Source organism: Ovis canadensis, chromosome 13 (genome assembly GCF_042477335.2).
Source record: "Ovis canadensis isolate MfBH-ARS-UI-01 breed Bighorn chromosome 13, ARS-UI_OviCan_v2, whole genome shotgun sequence".
In the NCBI taxonomy this organism is placed as follows: domain Eukaryota; kingdom Metazoa; phylum Chordata; class Mammalia; order Artiodactyla; family Bovidae; genus Ovis; species Ovis canadensis.
Genome location: NC_091257.1, coordinates 12,838,608 through 12,859,696, shown reverse-complemented (window position 1 = coordinate 12,859,696; position 21,089 = coordinate 12,838,608).

Genomic DNA, 21,089 nt, shown 5'->3' with positions numbered 1-21,089 from the left:
CCCAAGATCCATGTCAGCACTGGAGAGGAATCCTCAGGTTCCAGCCCCGACTCCACACAAGGTCTTAGGCCCCGGCATCGACGGGAGAGGAATCCCGAGAGGCCCCCGAGGAACTCGCATGGGGACTGGCCTTTCCTGAGGCCACCAGAGCGGGTCCCTGAGGTCCCCGTCGTAAGTCGAGAGCACCTGCCGCAACTCGAGAAAATCCAGGAGGTTTTGCCCTCCAGGCGAGATGAGGCCCATTTCCGCTGAGGCTTCTCTAGGCTAATCACATCTAACCACTGGAAATTCCAAAGGGTCCTTCACACCCTTGCCTCAACTCAAGAAGTTCCCCGACATACCCGTCTCCACTCGAGAGGAAGCACGAGGGTCCCGCACACATCCAGGGAAGCCCCGTTTCCGCCTCCTAGCTCGAGATGAGGGATCCTTTCCCTGTTTCGTAGGGAAAGAATTCCCGGCGTTCCCGTCGCATCTCAAGAGCAGGCGCTCTCCACAGGAAAGGCGAGAGGAACTCCAGGGTCGTGGCACCATTCCAAGAGACCCCCAGATGTGTCAGTCCATTCCAGAGGAACCTGTTGTTCCTGCACTGCCTTGACGTTCAAGCCGAGGATCGACTCCCACCACGTGTGCACGTGGGACAGCCCTGTGGGAAAGCCTCGTGGGAAAGACTCGAGGGAAAACCATAGATCCTTTGATCCACGCGGCGGACTGCGTGACCCTGCTGCTACCACTCTGGAGGAAAGCACAAGTGCATGCCCGCATTCGAGACGTGGACTGACTCCCCTGGGGAGACTCCAGAATTACCCCAAGATCCATGTCAGCACTGGAGAGGAATCCTCAGGTTCCGGCCCCGACTCCACACAAGGACTTAGGCCCCGGCATCGACGGGAGAGGAATCCCGAGAGGCCCCCGACGAACTCGCATGGGGACTGGCCTTTCCTGAGGCCACCAGAGCGGGTCCCTCAGGTCCCCGACGTAAGTCGAGAGCACCTGCCTCAACTCGAGAAAATCCAGGAGGTTTTGCCCTCCAGGCGAGATGAGGCCCATTTCCGCTGAGGCTTCTCGAGGCTAATCACATCTAACCACTGGAACTTTCAAAGGGTCCTTCACACCCTTGCTGCAACTCAAGAAGTTCCCCGACATATCCGTGTCCACTCGAGAGGAAGCACGAGGGTCCCGCACACATCCAGGGGAGCCCCGTTTCCGCCTCCTAGCTCGAGATGAGGGATCCTTTCCCTGTTTCGTAGGGAAAGAATTCCCGGCGTTCCCGTCGCATCTCAAGAGGAGGCACTCTCCACAGGAAAGGCGAGAGGAACTCCAGGGTCGTGCCACCATTCCAAGAGTCCTCCAGATGTGTCAGTCCATTACAGAAGAACCTGTTTTCCCTGCACTGCCTTGACTTTCAAGCCGAGGATCGACTCCCACCACGTGTGCACATGGGACAGCCCTGTGGGAAAGCCTCGTGGGACAGCCCCGTGGGAAAGACTCGAGGGAAAACCATAGATCCTTTGATACACGCGGTGGACTGCGTGACACTGCTGCTACCGCTCTGGAGGAAAGCGCAAGTGCATGCCCGCATTCGAGACGAGGACTGACTCCCCTGGGGAGACTCCAGAAGTACCCCAAGATCCATGTCAGCACTGGAGAGGAATCCTCAGGTTCCGGCCTCGACTCCACACAAGGTCTTAGGCCCCGGCATCGACGGGAGAGGAATCCCGAGAGGCCCCCGAGGAACTCGCATGGGGACTGGCCTTTCCTGAGGCCACCAGAGCGGGTCCCTGAGGTCCCCGTCGTAAGTCGATAGCACCTGCCGCAACTCGAGAAAATCCAGGAGGTTTTGCCCTCCAGGCGAGATGAGGCCCATTTCCGCTGAGGCTTCTTGAGGCTAATCACATCTAACCACTGGAACTTCCAAAGGGTCCTTCACACCCTTGCTGCAACTCAAGCATTTCCGCGACATACCCGTCTCCACTCGAGAGGAAGCACGTGGGGTGCCGCACACATCCAGGGGAGCCCCGTTTCCGCCTCCTAGTTCTAGATGAGGGATCCTTTCCCTCTTTCGTAGGGAAAGAATTCCCGGCGTTCCCGTCGCATCTCAAGAGGAGGCGCTCTCCACAAGAAAGGCGAGAGGAACTCCAGGGTCGTGCCACCATTCCACGAGTCCCCCAGATGTGTCAGTCCATTACAGAGGAACCTGTTTTCCCTGAACTGCCTTGACGTTCAAGCCGAGGATCGACTCCCACCACGTGTGCACGTGGGACATCCCTGTGGGAAAGCCTCGTGGGAAAGCCTCGTGGGAAAGACTCGAGGGAAAACCATAGATCCTTTGATCCACGCGGAGGACTGCGTGACACTGCTGCTACCGCTCTGGAGGAAAGCGCAAGTGCAGGCCCGCATTCGAGACGAGGACTGACTCCCCTGGGGAGACTCCAGAAGTACCCCAAGATCCATGTCAGCACTGGAGAGGAATCCTCAGGTTCGGGCCCCGACTCCACACAAGGTCTTAGGCCCCGGCATCGACGGGAGAGGAATCCCGAGTGGCCCCAGAGGAACTCGCATGCGGACTGGCCTTTCCTGAGGCCTCCAGAGCGGGTCCCTGAGGTCCCCGTCGTAAGTCGAGAGCACCTGCCGCAACGCGAGAAAATCCAGGAGGTTTTGCCCTCCAGGCGAGATCAGGCCCATTTCCGCTGAGGCTTCTCGAGGCTAATCATATCTAACCACTGGAACTTCCAAAGGGTCCTTCACACCCTTGCTGCAACTCAAGAAGTTCCGCGACATACCCGTCTCCACGCGAGAGGAAGCACGTGGGGTCCCGCACACATCCAGGGGAGCCTCGTTTCCGCCTCCTAGCTCGAGATGAGGGATCCTTTCCCTGTTTCGTAGGGAAAGAATTCCCGGCGTTCCCGTCGCATCTCAAGAGGAGGCGCTCTCCACAGGAAAGGCGAGAGGAACTCCAGGGTCGTGCCACCATTCCAAGAGTCCCCCAGATGGGTCAGTCCATTCCAGAGGAACCTGTTTTCCCTGCACTGCCTTGACGTTCAAGCCGAGGATCGACTCCCACCACGTGTGCACGTGGGACAGCCCTGTGGGAAAGCCTCGTGGGAAAGCCTCGTGGGAAAGACTAGAGAGAAAACCATAGATCCTTTGATCCACGCGGCGGACTGTGTGACACTGCTGCTACCGCTCTGGAGGAAAGCGCAAGTGCATGCCCGCATTCGAGACGAGGACTGACTCCCATGGGGAGACTCCAGAAGTACCCCAAGATCCATGTCAGCACTGGAGAGGAATCCTCAGGTTCCGGCCCCGACTCCACACAAGGTCTTAGGCCCCGGCATCGACGGGAGAGTAATCCCGAGAGGCCCCCGAGGAACTCGCATGGGGACTGGCCTTTCCTGAGGCCACCAGAGCGGGTCCCTGAGGTCCCCGTCGTAAGTCGAGTGCACCTGCCGCAACTCGGGAAAATCCAGGAGGTTTTGCCCTCCGGGCGAGATGAGGCCCATTTCCGCTTAGGCTTCTGGAGGCTAATCATATCTAACCACTGGAACTTCCAAAGGGTCCTTCACACCCTTGCTGCAACTCAAGAAGTTCCCCGACATAGCCGTCTCCACTCGAGAGAAAGAACGAGGGTCCCGCACACATCCAGGGGAGCCCCGTTTCCGCCTCCTAGCTCGAGATGAGGGATCCTTTCCCTGTTTCGTAGGGAAAGAATTCCCGGCGTTCCCGTCGCATCTCAAGAGGAGGCGCTCTCCACAGGAAAGGCGAGAGGAACTCCAGGGTCGTGCCACCATTCCAAGAGTCCCCCAGATGTGTCAGTCCATTCCAGAGGAAACTGTTTTTCCTGCACTGCCTTGACGTTCAAGCCGAGGATCGACTCCCACCACGTGTGCACGTGGGACATCCCTGGGGGAACGCCTCGTGGGAAAGCCTCGTGGGAAAGACTCGAGGGAAAACTATAGATCCTTTGATCCACGATGAAGACTTCGTGACACTGCTCCTACAGCACTGGAGGGAAGGGCAAGTGCATGCCCGCATTCGAGACGAGGACTGACTCCCCTGGGGAGACTCCAGAAGTACCCCAAGATCCATGTCAGCACTGGAGAGGAATCCTCAGGTTCTGGCCCCGACTCCACACAAGGTCTTAGGCCCCGGCCTCGATGGGAGAGGAATCCCGAGAGGCCCCCGAGGAACTCGCATGGGGACTGGCCTTTCCTGAGGCCACCATTGCGGGTCCCTGAGGTTCCCGACGTAAGTCGAGAGCACCTGCCGCAACTCGAGAAAATCCAGGAGGTTTTGCCTTCCAGGCGAGATGAGGCCCATTTCCGCTGAGGCTTCTCGAGGCTAATCACATCTAACCACTGGAACTTCCAAAAGGTCCTTCAAACCCTTGCTGCAAGTCCAGAAGTTCCCCGACATACCCGTCTCCACTCGAGAGGAAGCACGAGGGTCCCACACATATCCAGGGGAGCCCCGTTTCCGCCTCCTAGCTCGAGATGAGGGATCCTTTCCCTGTTTCGTAGGGAAAGAATTCCCGGCGTTCCCGTCGCATCTCAAGAGGAGGCGCTCTGCACAGGAAAGGTGAGAGGAACTCCAGGGTCGTGCTACCATTCCAAGAGTCCCCCAGATGTGTCAGTCCTTTCCAGAGGAACCTGTTTTCCCTGTACTGCATTGACGTTCAAGCCGAGGATCGACTCTCACCACGTGTGCACGTGGGACAGCCCTGTGGGAAACCCTCGTGGGAAAGCCTCGTGGGAAAGACTCGAGGGAAAACCATAGATCCTTTGATCCACGCGGCGGACTGCGTGACACTGCTGCTACCGCTCTGGAGGAAAGCGCAAGTGCATGCCCGCATTCGAGACGAGGACTGACTCCCCTGGGGAGACTCCAGAAGTACCCCAAGATCCATGTCAGCACTGGAGAGGAATCCTCAGGTTCCGGCCTCGACTCCACACAAGGTCTTAGGCCCCGGCATAGATGGGAGAGGAATCCCGAGAGGCCCCCGCGGAACTCGCATGGGGACTGGCCTTTCCTGAGGCCACCAGAGCGGGTCCCTGAGGTCCCCGTCGTAAGTCGAGAGCACCTGCTGCAACTCGAGAAAATCCAGGAGGTTTTGCCCTCCAGGCGAGATGAGGCCCATTTCCGCTGAGGCTTCTCGAGGCTAATCACATCTAACCACTGGAACTTTCAAAGGGTCCTTCACACCCTTGCTGCAACTCAAGAAGTTCCCCGACATACCCGTCTCCACTCGAGAGGAAGCACGAGGGTCCCGCACACATCCAGGGGAGCCCCGTATCCGCCTCCTAGCTCGAGATGAGGGATCCTTTCCCTGTTTCGTAGGGAAAGAATTCCCGGCGTTCCCGTCGCATCTCAAGAGGAGGCGCTCTCCACAGGAAAGGCGAGAGGAACTCCAGGGTCGTGCCACCATTCCACAAGTCCCCCAGATGTGTCAGTCCATTACAGAGGAACCTGTTTTCCCTGCACTGCCTTGACGTTCAAGCCGAGGATCGACTCCCACCACGTGTGCACGTGGGACAGCCCTGTGGGAAAGCCTCGTGGGAAAGCCTCGTGGGAAAGACTCGAGGGAAAACCATAGATCCTTTGATCCACGCGAAGGACTGCGTGACACTGCTGCTACCACTCTGGAGGAAAGCGCAAGTGCATGCCCGCATTCGAGACGAGGACTGACTCCCCTGGGGAGACTCCAGAAGTACCCCAAGATCCATGTCAGCACTGGAGAGGAAACCTCAGGTTCCGGCCCCGACTCCACACAAGGTCTTAGGCCCCGGCATCGACGGGAGAGGAATCCCGAGTGGCCCCAGAGGAACTCGCATGCGGACTGGCCTTTCCTGAGGCCTCCAGAGCGGGTCCCTGAGTTCCCCGTCGTAAGTCGAGAGCACCTGCCGCAACGCGAGAAAATCCAGGAGGTTTTGCCCTCCAGGCGAGATGAGGCCCATTTCCGCTGAGGCTTCTCGAGGCTAATCATATCTAACCACTGGAACTTCCAAAGGGTCCTTCACACCCTTGCTGCAACTCAAGAAGTTCCGCGACATACCCGTCTCCACTCGAGAGGAAGCACGTGGGGTCCCGCACACATCCAGGGGAGCCCCGTTTCCGCCTCCTAGCTCGAGATGAGGGATCCTTTCCCTGTTTCGTAGGGAAAGAATTCCCGGCGTTCCCGTCGCATCTCAAGAGGAGGCGCTCTCCACAGGAAAGGCGAGAGGAACTCCAGGGTCGTGCCACCATTCCAAGAGTCCCCCAAATGGGTCAGTCCATTCCAGAGGAACCTGTTTTCCCTGCACTGCCTTGACGTTCAAGCCGAGGATCGACTCCCACCACGTGTGCACGTGGGACAGCCCTGTGGGAAAGCCTCGTGGGAAAGCCTCGTGGGAAAGACTCGAAGGAAAACCATAGATCCTTTGATCCACGCGGCGGACTGCGTGACACTGCTGCTACTGCTCTGGAGGAAAGAGCAAGTGCATGCCCGCATTCGAGACGAGGACTGACTCCCCTGGGGAGACTCCAGAAGTACCCCAAGATCCATGTCAGCACTGGAGAGGAATCCTCAGGTTCCGGCCCCGACTCCACACAAGGTCTTAGGCCCCGGCATCGACGGGAGAGGAATCCCGAGAGGCCCCCGAGGAACTGGCATGGGGACTGGCCTTTCCTGAGGCCACCAGAGCGGGTCCCTGAGGTCCCCGTCTTGAGTCGAGAGCACCTGCCGCAACTCGAGAAAATCCAGGAGGTTTTGCCCTCCAGGCGAGATGAGGCCCATTTCCGCTGAGGCTTCTCGAGGCTAATCACATCTGACCACTGGAACTTCCAAAGGGTCCTTCACACCCTTGCTGCAACTCAAGAAGTTCCCCGACATAACCGTATCCACTCGAGAGGAAGCACGTGGGGTCCCGCACATATCCAGGGGAGCCCCGTTTCCGCGTCCTAGCTCGAGATGAGGGATCCTTTCCCTGTTTCGTAGGGAAAGAATTCCCGGCGTTCCCGTCGCATCTCAAAGGAGGCGCTCTCCACAGGAAAGGCGAGAGGAACTCCAGGGTCGTGCCAGCATTCCAAGAGACCCCAGATGGGTCAGTCCATTCCAGAGGAACCTGTTTTCCCTGCACTGCCTTGACGTTGAAGCCGAGGATCGACTCCCACCACGTGTGCACGTGGGACAACCCTGTGGGGAAGCCTCGTCGGAAAGCCTCGTGGGAAAGACTCGAGTGAAAACCATGGATCCTTTGATCCACGCGGCGGACTGCGTGACACTGCTGCTACCGCTCTGGAGGAAAGCGCAAGTGCATGCCCGCATTCGAGACGAGGACTGACTCCCCTGGGGAGACTCCAGAAGCACCCCAAGATCCATGTCAGCACTGGAGAGGAATCCTCAGGTTCCGGCCCCGACTCCACACAAGGTCTTAGGCCCCGTCATCGACGGGAGAGGAATCCCGAGAGGCCCCCGAGGAACTCGCATGGGGACTGGCCTTTCCTGAGGCCTCCAGAGCGGGTCCCCGAGGTCCCCGTCGTAAGTCGAGAGCACCTGCCGCAACTCGAGAAAATCCAGGAGGTTTTGCCCTCCAGGCGAGATGAGGCCCATTTCCGCTGAGGCTTCTCGAGGCTAATCACATCTAACCACTGGAACTTTCAAAGGGTCCTTCACACCCTTGCTGCAACTCAAGAAGTTCCCGGACAAACCGGTCTCCACTCGAGAGGAAGCACGAGGGTCCCGCACACATCCAGGGGAGACCCGTTTCCGCCTCCTAGCTCGAGATGAGGGATCCTTTCCCTGTTTCGTAGGGAAAGAATTCCCGGCGTTCCCGTCGCATCTCAAGAGGAGGCGCTCTCCACAGGAAAGGCGAGAGGAACTCCAGGGTCGTGCCACCATTCCACGAGTCCCCCAGATGTGTCAGTCCATTCCAGAGGAACCTGTTTTCCCTGCACTGCCTTGACGTTCAAGCCGAGGATCGACTCCCACCACGTGTGCACGTGGGACAGCCCTGTGGGAAAGCCCCGTGGGAAAGCCTCGTGGGAAAGACTCGAGGGAAAACCATAGATCCTTTGATCCACGCGGCGGACTGCGTGACACTGCTGCTACCGCTCTGGAGGAAAGCGCAAGTGCATGCCCGCATTCGAGACGAGGACTGACTCCCCCGGGGTTGACTCCAGAAGTACCCCAAGATCCATGTCAGCACTGGAGAGGAATCCTCAGGTTCCGGCCCCGACTTCACACAAGGCCTTAGGCCCCGGCATCGACGGGAGAGGAACTCCCAGGAGGCCCCCGAGGAACTCGCATGGGGACTGGCCTTTCCTGAGGCCACCAGAGCGGGTCCCTGTGGTCCCCATCTTAAGTCGAGAGCACCTGCCGCAACTCGAGAAAATCCAGGAGGTTTTGCCCTCCAGGCGAGTTGAGGCCCATTTCCGCTGAGGCTTCTCGAGGCTAATCACATCTAACCACTGGAACCTCCAAAGGGTCCTTCACACCCTTGCTGCAACTCAAGAAGTTCCCCAACATACCCGTCTCCACTCGAGAGGAAGCACGAGGGTCCCGCACACATCCAGGGGAGCCCCGTTTCCGCCTCCTAGCTTGAGATGAGGGATCCTTTCCATGTTTCGTAGGGAAAGAATTCCCGGCGTTCCCGTCGCATCTCAAGAGGAGGCGCTCTCCACAGGAAAGGCGAGAGGAACTCCAGGGTCGTGCCACCATTCCAAGAGACCCTAGATGTGTCAGTCCATTCCAGAGGAACCTGTTTTCCCTGTACTGCCTTGACGTTCAAGCCGAGGATCGACTCCCACCACGTGTGCACGTGGGACAGCCCTGAGGGAAAGCCACGTTGCAAAGCCTCCTGGGAAAGTCTCGAGGGAAAACCATAGATCCTTTGATCCACGCGGCGGACTGCGTGACACTGCTGCTACCGCTCTGGAGGAAAGCGCAAGTGCATGCCCGCATTCGAGACGAGGACTGACTCCCCTGGGGAGACTCCAGAAGTACCCCAAGATCCATGTCAGCACTGGAGAGGAATCCTCAGGTTACGGCCCCGACTCCACACAAGGTCTTAGGCCCCGGCATCGACGGGAGAGGAACTCCCAGGAGGCTCCCGAGGAACTCGCATGGGGACTGGCCTTTCCTGAGGCCACCAGAGCGGGTCCCTGAGGTCCCTGTCGTAAGTCGAGAGCACCTGCCGCAACTCGAGAAAATCCAGGAGGTTTTGCCCTCCAGCCGAGATGAGGCCCATTTCCGCTGAGGCTTCTCGAGGCTAATCACATGTAACCACTGGAACTTCCAAAGGGTCCTTCACACCCTTGCTGCAACTCAAGAAGTTCCCCAACATACCCGTCTCCACTCGAGAGGAAGCACGAGGGTCCCGCACACATCCAGAGGAGCCCCGTTTCCGACTCCTTGCTCGAAATGAGGGATCCTTTCCCTGTTTCTTAGGGAAAGAATTCCCCGGCGTTCCCGTCGCATCTCAAGAGGAGGCGCTCTCCACAGGAAAGGCGAGAGGAACTCCAGGGTCGTGCCACCATTCCAGAGTCCACCAGATGTGTCAGTCCATTCCAGAGGAACCTGTTTTCCCTGCACTGCCTTGACGTTCAAGCCGAGGATCGACTCCCACCACGTGTGCACGTGGGACAGCCCTGAGGGAAAGCCTCGTGGGAAAGCCTCGTGGGAAAGACTCGAGGGAAATCCATAGATCCTTTGATCCACGCGGCGGACTGCGTGACACTGCTGCTACCGCTCTGGAGGAAAGCGCAAGTGCATGCCCGCATTCGAGACGAGGACTGACTCCCCCGGGGTTGACTCCAGAAGTACCCCAAGATCCATGTCAGCACTGGAGAGGAATCCTCAGGTTCCGGCCCCGACTCCACACAAGGCCTTAGGCCCCGGCATCGACGGGAGAGGAACTCCCAGGAGGCCCCCGAGGAACTCGCATGGGGACTGGCCTTTCCTGAGGCCACCAGAGCGGGTCCCTGTGGTCCCCATCTTAAGTCGAGAGCACCTGCCGCAACTCGAGAAAATCCAGGAGGTTTTGCCCTCCAGGCGAGTTGAGGCCCATTTCCGCTGAGGCTTCTGGAGGCTAATCACATCTAACCACTGGAACCTCCAAAGGGTCCTTCACACCCTTGCTGCAACTCAAGAAGTTCCCCAACATACCCGTCTCCAATGGAGAGGAAGCACGAGGGTCCCGCACATATCCAGGGGAGCACCGTTTCCGCCTCCTAGCTCGAGATGAGGGATCCTTTCCCTGTTTCGTAGGGAAAGGATTCCCGGCGTTCCCGTCGCATCTCAAGAGGAGGCGCTCTCCACAGGAAAGGCGAGAGGAGCTCCAGGGTCGTGCCACCATTCCAAGAGACACCATATATGTCAGTCCATTCCAGAGGAACCTGTTTTCCCTGTACTGCCTTGACGTTCAAGCCGAGGATCGACTCCCACCACGTGTGCACGTGGGACAGCCCTGAGGGAAAGCCTCGTGGGAAAGCCTCGTGGGAAAGACTCGAGGGAAAACCATAGATCCTTTGATCCACGCGGCGGACTGCGTGACACTGCTGCTACCGCTCTGGAGGAAAGCGCAAGCGCATGCCCGCGTTCGAGACGAGGACTGACTCCCCTGGGGAGACTCCAGAAGTACCCCAAGATCCATGTCAGCACTGGAGAGGAATCCTCAGGTTCCGGCCCCGACTCCACACAAGGTCTTAGGCCCCGGGATCGACGGGAGAGGAATCCCAGAGGCCCCCGAGGAACTCGCATGGGGACTAGCCTTTCCTGAGGCCACCAGAGCGGGTCCCTGAGGTCCCCGTCGTAAGTCGAGAGCACCTGCCGCAACTCGAGAAAATCCACGAGGTTTTGCCCTCCAGGCGAGATGAGGCCCATTTCTGCTGAGGCTTCTCGAGGCTAATCACGTCTAACCACTGGAACTTCCTAAGGGTCCCTCTCACCCTTGCTGCAACTCAAGAAGTTCCCCGACATACCCGTCTCCACTCGAGAGGAAGCACGTGGGGTCCCGCACACATCCAGGGGAGCCCCGTTTCCGCCTCCTAGATCGAGATGAGGGATCCTATCCCTGTATCGTAGGGAAAGGATTACCGGCGTTCCCGTCGCATCTCAAGAGGAGGCGCTCTCCACAGGAAAGGCGAGAGGAACTCCAGGGTCTTGCCAGCATTCCAAGAGACCACCAGATGGGTCAGTCCATTCCAGAGGAACCTCTTTTCCCTGCACTGCCTTGACGTTCAAGCCGAGGATCGACTCCCACCACGTGTGCACGTGGGACAGCCCTGTGGGAAAGCCTCGTGGGAAAGCCTCGTGGGAAAGACTCGAGGGAAAACCATAGATCCTTTGATCCACGCGGCGGACTGCGTGACACTGCTGCTACCGCTCTGGAGGAAAGCGCAAGTGCATGCCCGCATTCGAGACGAGGACTGACTCCCCTGGGGAGACTCCAGAAGTACCCCAAGATCCGTGTCAGCACTGGAGAGGAATCCTCAGGTTCCGGCCCCGACTCCACACAAGGTCTGAGGCCCCGGCTCGACGGGAGAGGAATCCCGAAAGGCCCCCGAGGAACTCGCATGGGGACTGGCCTTTCCTGAGGCCACCAGAGCGGGTCCCTGAGGTCCCCGTCGTAAGTCGAGAGCACCTGATGCAACTCGAGAAAATCCAGGAGGTTTTGCCCTCCAGGCGAGATGAGGCCCTTTTCCGCTGAGGCTTCTCGAGGCTAATCACATCTAACCACTGTTACTTCCAAAGGGTCCTTCACACCCTTGCTGCAACTCAAGCAGTTCCGCGACATACCCGTCTCCACTCGAGAGGAAGCACGTGGGGTCCCGCACACATCCAGAGGAGCCCCGTTTCCGCCTCCTAGCTCGAGATGAGGGATCCTTTCCCTCTTTCGTAGGGAAAGAATTCCCGGCGTTCCCGTCGCATCTCAAGAGGAGGCGCTCTCCACAGGAAAGGCGAGAGGAACTCCAGGGTCGGGCCACCATTCCACGAATCCCCCAGAAGTGTCAGTCCATTGCAGAGGAACCTGTTTTCCCTGCACTGCCTTGACGTTCAAGCCGAGGATCGACTCCCACCACGTGTGCACGTGGGACAGCCCTGTGGGAAAGCCTCGTGGGAAAGCCTCGTGGGAAAGACTCGAGGGAAAACCATAGATCCTTTGATCCACGCGGGGGACTGCGTGACACTGCTGCTACCGCCCTGGAGGAAAGCGCAAGTGCATGCCCGCATTCGAGACGAGGACTGACTCCCCTGGGGAGACTCCAGAAGTACCCCACGATCCATGTCAGCACTGGAGAGGAATCCTCAGGTTCCGGCCCCGACTCCACACAAGGTCTTAGGCCCCGGCATCCACTGGAGAAGAATCCCGAGAGGCCCCCGAGGAACTCGCATGGGGACTGGCCTTTCCTGAGGCCTCCAGAGCGGGTCCCTGTGGTCCCCGTTGTAAGTCGAGAGCACCTGCCGCAACTCGAGAAAATCCAGGAGGTTTTGCCCTCCAAGCGAGATGAGGCCCATTTCCGCTGAGGCTTCTCGAGGCTAATCACATCTAACCACTGGAACTTCCAAAGGGTCCTTCACACCCTTGCTGCAACTCAAGAAGTTCCCCGACATACCCGTCTCCACTCGAGAGGAAGCACATGGGGTCCCGCACACATCCAGGGGAGCCCCGTTTCCGCCTCCTAGCTCGAGATGAGGGATCCTTTCCCTGTTTCGTAGGGAAAGAATTCCCGGCGTTCCCGTCGCATCTCAAGAGGAGGCGCTCTCCACAGGAAAGGCGAGAGGAACTCCAGGGTCGTGGCACCATTCCAAGAGACCCCCAGATGTGTCAGTCCATTCCAGAGGAACCTGTTTCCCTGCACTGCCTTGACGTTCAAGCCGAGGATCGACTCCCACCACGTGTGCACGTTTGACAGCCCTGTGGGAAAGCCTCGTGGGAAAGCCTCGTGGGAAAGACTCGAGGGAAAACCATAGATCCTTTGATCCACGCGGCGGACTGCGTGACACTGCTGCCACCGCTCTGGAGGAAAGCGCAAGTGCATGCCCGCATTCGAGACGAGGACTGACTCCCCTGGGGAGACTCCAGAAGTACCCCAAGATCCATGTCAGCACTGGAGAGGAAACCTCAGGTTCCGGCCTCGACACCACACAAGGTCTTAGGCCACGGCATCGACGGGAGAGGAATCCCGAGAGGCCCCCGAGGAACTCGCATGGGGACTGGCCTTTCCTGAGGCCACCAGAGCGGGTCCCTGAGGTCCCCATCGTAAGTCGAGAGCACCTGCCGCAACTCGAGAAAATCCAGGAGGTTTTGCTCTCCAGGCGAGATGAGGCCCATTTCCGCTGAGGCTTCTCGAGGCTAATCACATCTAACCACTGGAGCTTCCAAACGGTCCTTCACACCCTTGGTGCAACTCAAGAAGTTCCCCGACATACCCGTCTCCACTTGAGAGGAAGCATACGAGGTCCCGCACACATCCAGGGGAGCCCCGTTTCCGCCTCCTAGCTCGAGATGAGGGATCCTTTCCCTGTTTCGTAGGGAAAGATTTCCCGGCGTTCCCGTCGCATCTCAAAAGGAGGCACTCTCCACAGGAAAGGCGAGAGGAACTCCAGGGTCGTGCCACCATTCCAAGAGACCCCCAGATGTGTCAGTCCATTCCAGAGGAACCTGTTTTCCCTGCACTGCCTTGACGTTCAAGCCGAGGATCGACACCAACCACGTGTGCACGTGCTACAGCCCTGTGGGAAAGCCTCGTGGGAAAGCCTCGTGGGAAAGACTCGAGGGAAAACCATAGATCCTTTGATGCACGCGGCGGACTGCGTGACACTGCTGCTACCGCTCTGGAGGAAAGCGCAAGTGCATGCCCGCATTCGAGACGAGGACTGACTCCCCTGGGGAGACAACAGAAGTACCCCAAGATCCATGTCAGCACTGGAGAGGAATCCTCAGGTTCCGGCCCCGACTCCACACAAGGTCTGAGGCCCCGGCATCGACGGGAGAGGAACTCCCAGGAGGCTCCCGAGGAACTAGCATGGGGACTGGCCTTTCCTGAGGCCACCAGAGCGGGTCCCTGAGGTCCCCGTCGTAAGTCGAGAGCACCTGCCGCAACTCGAGAAAATCCAGGAGGTTTTGCCCTCCAGCCGAGATGAGGCCCATTTCCGCTGAGGCTACTCGAGGCTAATCACATTTAACCAATGGAATATCCAAAGGGTCCTTCACACCCTTGCTGCAACTCAAGAAGTTCCCCAACATACCCGTCTCCACTCGAGAGAAAGAACGAGGGTCCCGCACACATCCAGGGGAGCCCCGTTTCCGCCTCCTAGCTCGAGATGAGGGATCCTTTCCCTGTTTCGTAGGGAAAGGATTCCCGGCGTTCCCGTCGCATCTCAAGAGGAGGCGCTCTCCACAGGAAAGGCGAGAGGAACTCCAGGGTCGTGCCACCATTCCAAGAGACACCATATATGTCAGTCCATTCCAGAGGAACCTGTTTTCCCTGTACTGCCTTGACGTTCAAGCCGAGGATCGACTCCCACCACGTGTGCACGTGGGACAGCCCTGAGGGAAAGCCTCGTGGGAAAGCCTCGTGGGAAAGACTCGAGGGAAAACCATAGATCCTTTGATCCACGCGGCGGACTGCGTGACACTGCTGCTACCGCTCTGGAGGAAAGCGCAAGTGCATGCCCGCATTCGAGACGAGGACTGACTCCCCTGGGGAGACTCCAGAAGTACCCCAAGATCCATGTCAGCACTGGAGAGGAATCCTCAGGTTCCGGCCCCGACTCCACACAAGGTCTTAGGACCCGGCATCGAAGGGAGAGGAATCCCAGAGGCCCCCGAGGAACTCGCATGGGGACTAGCCTTTCCTGAGGCCACCAGAGCGGGTCCCTGAGGTCCCCGTCGTAAGTCGAGAGCACCTGCCGCAACTCGAGAAAATCCACGAGGTTTTGCCCTCCAGGCGAGATGAGGCCCATTTCTGCTGAGGCTTCTCGAGGCTAATCACGTCTAACCACTGGAACTTCCTAAGGGTCCCTCTCACCCTTGCTGCAACTCATGAAGTTCCCCGACATACCCGTCTCCACTCGAGAGGAAGCACGTGGGGTCCCGCACACATCCAGGGGAGCCCCGTTTCCGCCTCCTAGATCGAGATGAGGGATCCTATCCCTGTTTCGTAGGGAAAGGATTACCGGCGTTCCCGTCGCATCTCAAGAGGAGGCGCTCTCCACAGGAAAGGCGAGAGGAACTCCAGGGTCTTGCCAGCATTCCAAGAGACCACCAAATGGGTCAGTCCATTCCAGAGGAACCTGTTTTCCCTGCACTGCCTTGACGTTCAAGCCGATGATCGACTCCCACCACGTGTGCACGTGGGACAGCCCTGTGGGAAAGCCTCGTGGGAAAGCCTCGTGGGAAAGACTCGAGGGAAAACCATAGATCCTTTGATCCACGCGGCGGACTGCGTGACACTGCTGCTACCGCTCTGGAGGAAAGCGCAAGTGCATGCCCGCATTCGAGACGAGGACTGACTCCCCTGGGGAGACTCCAGAAGTACCCCAAGATCCATGTCAGCACTGGAGAGGAATCCTCAGGTTCCGGCCCCGACTCCACACAAGGTCTGAGGCCCCGGCTCGACGGGAGAGGAATCCCGAGAGGCCCCCGAGGAACTCGCATGGGGACTGGCCTTTCCTGAGGCCACCAGAGCGGGTCCCTGAGGTCCCCGTCGTAAGTCAAGAGCACCTGATGCAACTCGAGAAAATCCAGGAGGTTTTGCCCTCCAGGCGAGATGAGGCCCTTTTCCGCTGAGGCTTCTCGAGGCTAATCACATCTAACCACTGTTACTTCCAAAGGGTCCTTCACACCCTTGCTGCAACTCAAGCAGTTCCGCGACATACCCGTCTCCACTCGAGAGGAAGCACGTGGGGTCCCGCACACATCCAGAGGAGCCCCGTTTCCGCCTCCTAGCTCGAGATGAGGGATCCTTTCCCTCTTTCGTAGGGAAAGAATTCCCGGCGTTCCCGTCGCATCTCAAGAGGAGGCGCTCTCCACAGGAAAGGCGAGAGAAACTCCAGGGTCTGGCCACCATTCCACGAATCCCCCAGAAGTGTCAGTCCATTGCAGAGGAACCTGTTTTCCCTGCACTGCCTTGACGTTCAAGCCGAGGATCGACTCCCACCACGTGTGCACGTGGGACAGCCCTGTGGGAAAGCCTCGTGGGAAAGCCTCGAGGGAAAGACTCGAGGGAAAACCATAGATCCTTTGATCCACGCGGGGGACTGCGTGACACTGCTGCTACCGCCCTGGAGGAAAGCGCAAGTGCATGCCCGCATTCGAGACGAGGACTGACTCCCCTGGGGAGACTCCAGAAGTACCCCACGATCCATGTCAGCACTGGAGAGGAATCCTCAGGTTCCGGCCCCGACTCCACACAAGGTCTTAGGCCCCGGCATCCACGGGAGAAGAATCCCGAGAGGCCCCCGAGGAACTCGCATGGGGACTGGCCTTTCCTGAGGCCTCCAGAGCGGGTCCCTGTGGTCCCCGTCGTAAGTCGAGAGCACCTGCCGCAACTCGAGAAAATCCAGGAGGTTTTGCCCTCCAAGCGAGATGAGGCCCATTTCCGCTGAGGCTTCTCGAGGCTAATCACATCTAACCACTGGAACTTCCAAAGGGTCCTTCACACCCTTGCTGCAACTCAAGAAGTTCCCCGACATACCCGTCTCCACTCGAGAGGAAGCACATGGGGTCCCGCACACATCCAGGGGAGCCCCGTTTCCGCCTCCTAGCTCGAGATGAGGGATCCTTTCCCTGTTTCGTAGGGAAAGAATTCCCGGCGTTCCCGTCGCATCTCAAGAGGAGGCGCTCTCCACAGGAAAGGCGAGAGGAACTCCAGGGTCGTGGCACCATTCCAAGAGTCCCCCAGTTGTGTCAGTCCATTCCAGAGGAACCTGTTTTCCCTGCACTGCCTTGACGTTCAAGCCGAGGATCGACTCCCACCACGTGTGCACGTTTGACAGCCCTGTGGGAAAGCCTCGTGTGAAAGCCTCGTGGGAAAGACTCGAGGGAAAACCATAGATCCTTTGATCCACGCGGCGGACTGCGTGACACTGCTGCCACCGCTCTGGAGGAAAGCGCAAGTGCATGCCCGCATTCGAGACGAGGACTGACTCCCCTGGGGAGACTCCAGAAGTACCCCAAGATCCATGTCAGCACTGGAGAGGAAACCTCAGGTTCCGGCCTCGACACCACACAAGGTCTTAGGCCACGGCATCGACGGGAGAGGAATCCCGAGAGGCCCCCGAGGAACTCGCATGGGGACTGGCCTTTCCTGAGGCCACCAGAGCGGGTCCCTGAGGTCCCCATCGTAAGTCGAGAGCACCTGCCGCAACTCGAGAAAATCCAGGAGGTTTTGCTCTCCAGGCGAGATGAGGCCCATTTCCGCTGAGGCTTCTCGAGGCTAATCACATCTAACCACTGGAGCTTCCAAACGGTCCTTCACACCCTTGGTGCAACTCAAGAAGTTCCCCGACATACCCGTCTCCACTTGAGAGGAAGCATACGGGGTCCCGCACACATCCAGGGGAGCCCCGTTTCCGCCTCCTAGCTCGAGATGAGGGATCCTTTCCCTGTTTCGTAGGGAAAGAATTCCCGGTGTTCCCGTCGCATCTCAAGTGGAGGCGCTCTCCACAGGAAAGGGGAGAGGAACTCCAGGGTTGTGCCACCATTCCAAGAGACCCCCAGATGTGTCAGTCCATTCCAGAGGAACCTGTTTTCCGTGCACTGCCTTGACGTTCAAGCCGAGGATCGACTCCCACCACGTGTGCACGTGGGACAGCCCTGTGGGAAAGCCTCGTGGGAAAGCCTCGTGGGAAAGACTCGAGGGAAAACCATAGATCCTTTGATCCACGCGGCGGACTGCGTGACACTGCTGCTACCGCTCTGGAGGAAAGCGCAAGTGCATGCCCGCATTCGAGACGAGGACTGACTCCCCTGGGGAGACTCCAGAAGTACCCCAAGATCAATGTCAGCACTGGAGAGGAATCCTCAGGTTCCGGCCCCGACTCCACACAAGGTCTTAGGCCCCGGGATCGACGGGAGAGGAATCCCGAGAGGCCCCCGAGGAACTCGCATGGGGACTGGCCTTTCCTGAGGCCACCAGAGCGGGTCCCTGAGGTCCCCGTCGTAAGTCGAGAGCACCTGCCGCAATTCGAGAAAATCCAGGAGGTTTTGCCCTCCAGGCAAGATGAGGCCCATTTCCGCTGAGGCTTCTCGAGGCTAATCACATCTAACCACTGGAACTTCCAAAGGGTCCTTCACATCCTTGCTGCAACTCAAGAAGTTCCCCGACATACCCATCTCCACTCGAGAGGAAACACGTGGGGTCCCGCACACATCCAGGGGAGCCCCGTTTCCGCCTCCTAGCTCGAGATGAGGGATCCTTTCCATGTTTCCTAGGGAAAGAATTCCCGGAGTTCCCGTCGCATCCAAGAGGAGGCGCTCTTCACAGGAAAGGCGAGAGGAACTCCAGGGTCGTGCCACCATTCCAAGAGACCCCCAGATGTGTCAGTCCATTCCAGAGGAACCTGTTTTCCGTGCACTGCCTTGACGTTCAAGCCGAGGATCGACTCCCACAACGTGTGCACGTGGGACAGCCCTGTGGGAAAGCCTCGTGGGAAAGCCTCGTGGGAAAGCCTCGAGGGAAAACCATAGATCCTTTGATCCACGCGGCGGACTGCGTGACACTGCTGCTACCGCCCTGGAGGAAAGCGCAAGTGCATGCCCTAATTCGAGACGAGGACTGACTCCCCTGGGGAGACTCCAGAAGTACCCAAGATCCATGTCAGCACTGGAGAGGAATCCTCAGGTTCCGGCCCCGACTCCACACAAGGTCTTAGGCCCCGGCATCCACGGGAGAGGAATCCCGAGAGGCCCTGGAGGAACTCGCATGGGGACTGGCCTTTCCTGAGGCCTCCAGAGCGGGTCCCTGAGGTCCCCGTCGTAAGTCGAGAGCACCTGCCGCAACTCGAGAAAATCCAGGAGGTTTTGCTCTCCAGGCGAGATGAGGCCCATTTCCGCTGAGGCTTCTCGAGGCTAATCACATCTAACCACTGGAGCTTCCAAACGGTCCTTCACACCCTTGGTGCAACTCAAGAAGTTCCCCGACATACCCGTCTCCACTTGAGAGGAAGCATACGGGGTCCCGCACACATCCAGGGGAGCCCCGTTTCCGCCTCCTAGCTCGAGATGAGGGATCCTTTCCCTGTTTCGTAGGGAAAGATTTCCCGGCGTTCCCGTCGCATCTCAAAAGGAGGCACTCTCCACAGGAAAGGCGAGAGGAACTCCAGGGTCGTGCCACCATTCCAAGAGACCCCCAGATGTGTCAGTCCATTCCAGAGGAACCTGTTTTCCCTGCACTGCCTTGACGTTCAAGCCGAGGATCGACACCAACCACGTGTGCACGTGGTACAGCCCTGTGGGAAAGCCTCGTGGGAAAGCCTCGTGGGAAAGACTCGAGGGAAAACCATAGATCCTTTGATCCACGCGGCGGACTGCGTGACACTGCTGCTACCGCTCTGGAGGAAAGCGCAAGTGCATGCCCGCATTCGAGACGAGGACTGACTCCCCTGGGGAGACAACAGAAGTACCCCAAGATCCATGTCAGCACTGGAGAGGAATCCTCAGGTTCCGGCCCCGACTCCACACAAGGTCTTAGGCACCGGCATCGACGGGAGAGGAATCCCGAGAGGCCCCCGAGGCACTCGCATGGGGACTGGCCTTTCCTGAGGCCACCAGAGCGGGTCCCTGAGGTCCCCGTCGTAAGTCGAGAGCACCTGCCGCAACTCGAGAAAATCCAGGAGGTTTTGCCCTCCAGGCGAGATGAGGCCCATTTCCGCTGAGGCTTCTCGAGGCTAATCACATCTAACCACTGGAACTTTCAAAGGGTCCTTCACACCCTTGCTGCAACTCAAGAAGTTCCCCGACATACCCGTCTCCACTCGAGAGGAAGCACATGGGGTCCCGCACACATCCAGGGGAGCCCCGTTTCCGCCTCCTAGCTCGAGATGAGGGATCCTTTCCCTGTTTCGTAGGGAAAGAATTCCCGGTGTTCCCGTCGCATCTCAAGTGGAGGCGCTCTCCACAGGAAAGGGGAGAGGAACTCCAGGGTTGTGCCACCATTCCAAGAGACCCCCAGATGTGTCAGTCCATTCCAGAGGAACCTGTTTTCCGTGCACTGCCTTGACGTTCAAGCCGAGGATCGACTCCCACCACGTGTGCACGTGGGACAGCCCTGTGGGAAAGCCTCGTGGGAAAGCCTCGTGGGAAAGACTCGAGGGAAAACCATAGATCCTTTGATCCACGCGGCGGACTGCGTGACACTGCTGCTACCGCTCTGGAGGAAAGCGCAAGTGCATGCCCGCATTCGAGACGAGGACTGACTCCCCTGGGGAGACTCCAGAAGTACCCCAAGATCCATGTCAGCACTGGAGAGGAATCCTCAGGTTCCGGCCCCGACTCCACACAAGGTCTTAGGCCCCGGCATCGACGGGAGAGGAATCCCGAGAGGCCCCCGAGGAACTCGCATGGGGACTGGCCTTTCCTGAGGCCACCAGAGCGGGTCCCTGAGGTCCCCGTCGTAAGTCGAGAGCACCTGCCGAAACTCGAGAAAATCCAGGAGGTTTTGCCCTCCAGGCAAGATGAGGCCCATTTCCGCTGAGGCTTCTCGAGGCTAATCACATCTAACCACTGGAACTTCCAAAGGGTCCTTCACATCCTTGCTGCAACTCAAGAAGTTCCCCGACATACCCATCTCCACTCGAGAGGAAACACGTGGGGTCCCGCACACATCCAGGGGAGCCCCGTTTCCGCCTCCTAGCTCGAGATGAGGGATCCTTTCCATGTTTCCTAGGAAAAGAATTCCCGGCGTTCCCGTCGCATCTCAAGAGGAGGCGCTCTCCACAGGAAAGGCGAGAGGAACTCCAGGGTCGTGCCACCATTCCAAGAGTCCTCGAGATGGGTCAGTCCATTCCAGAGGAACCTGTTTTCCCTGCACTGCCTTGACGTTCAAGCCGAGGATCGACTCCCACCACGTGTTCACGTGGGACAGCCCTGTGGGAAAGCCTCGTGAGAAAG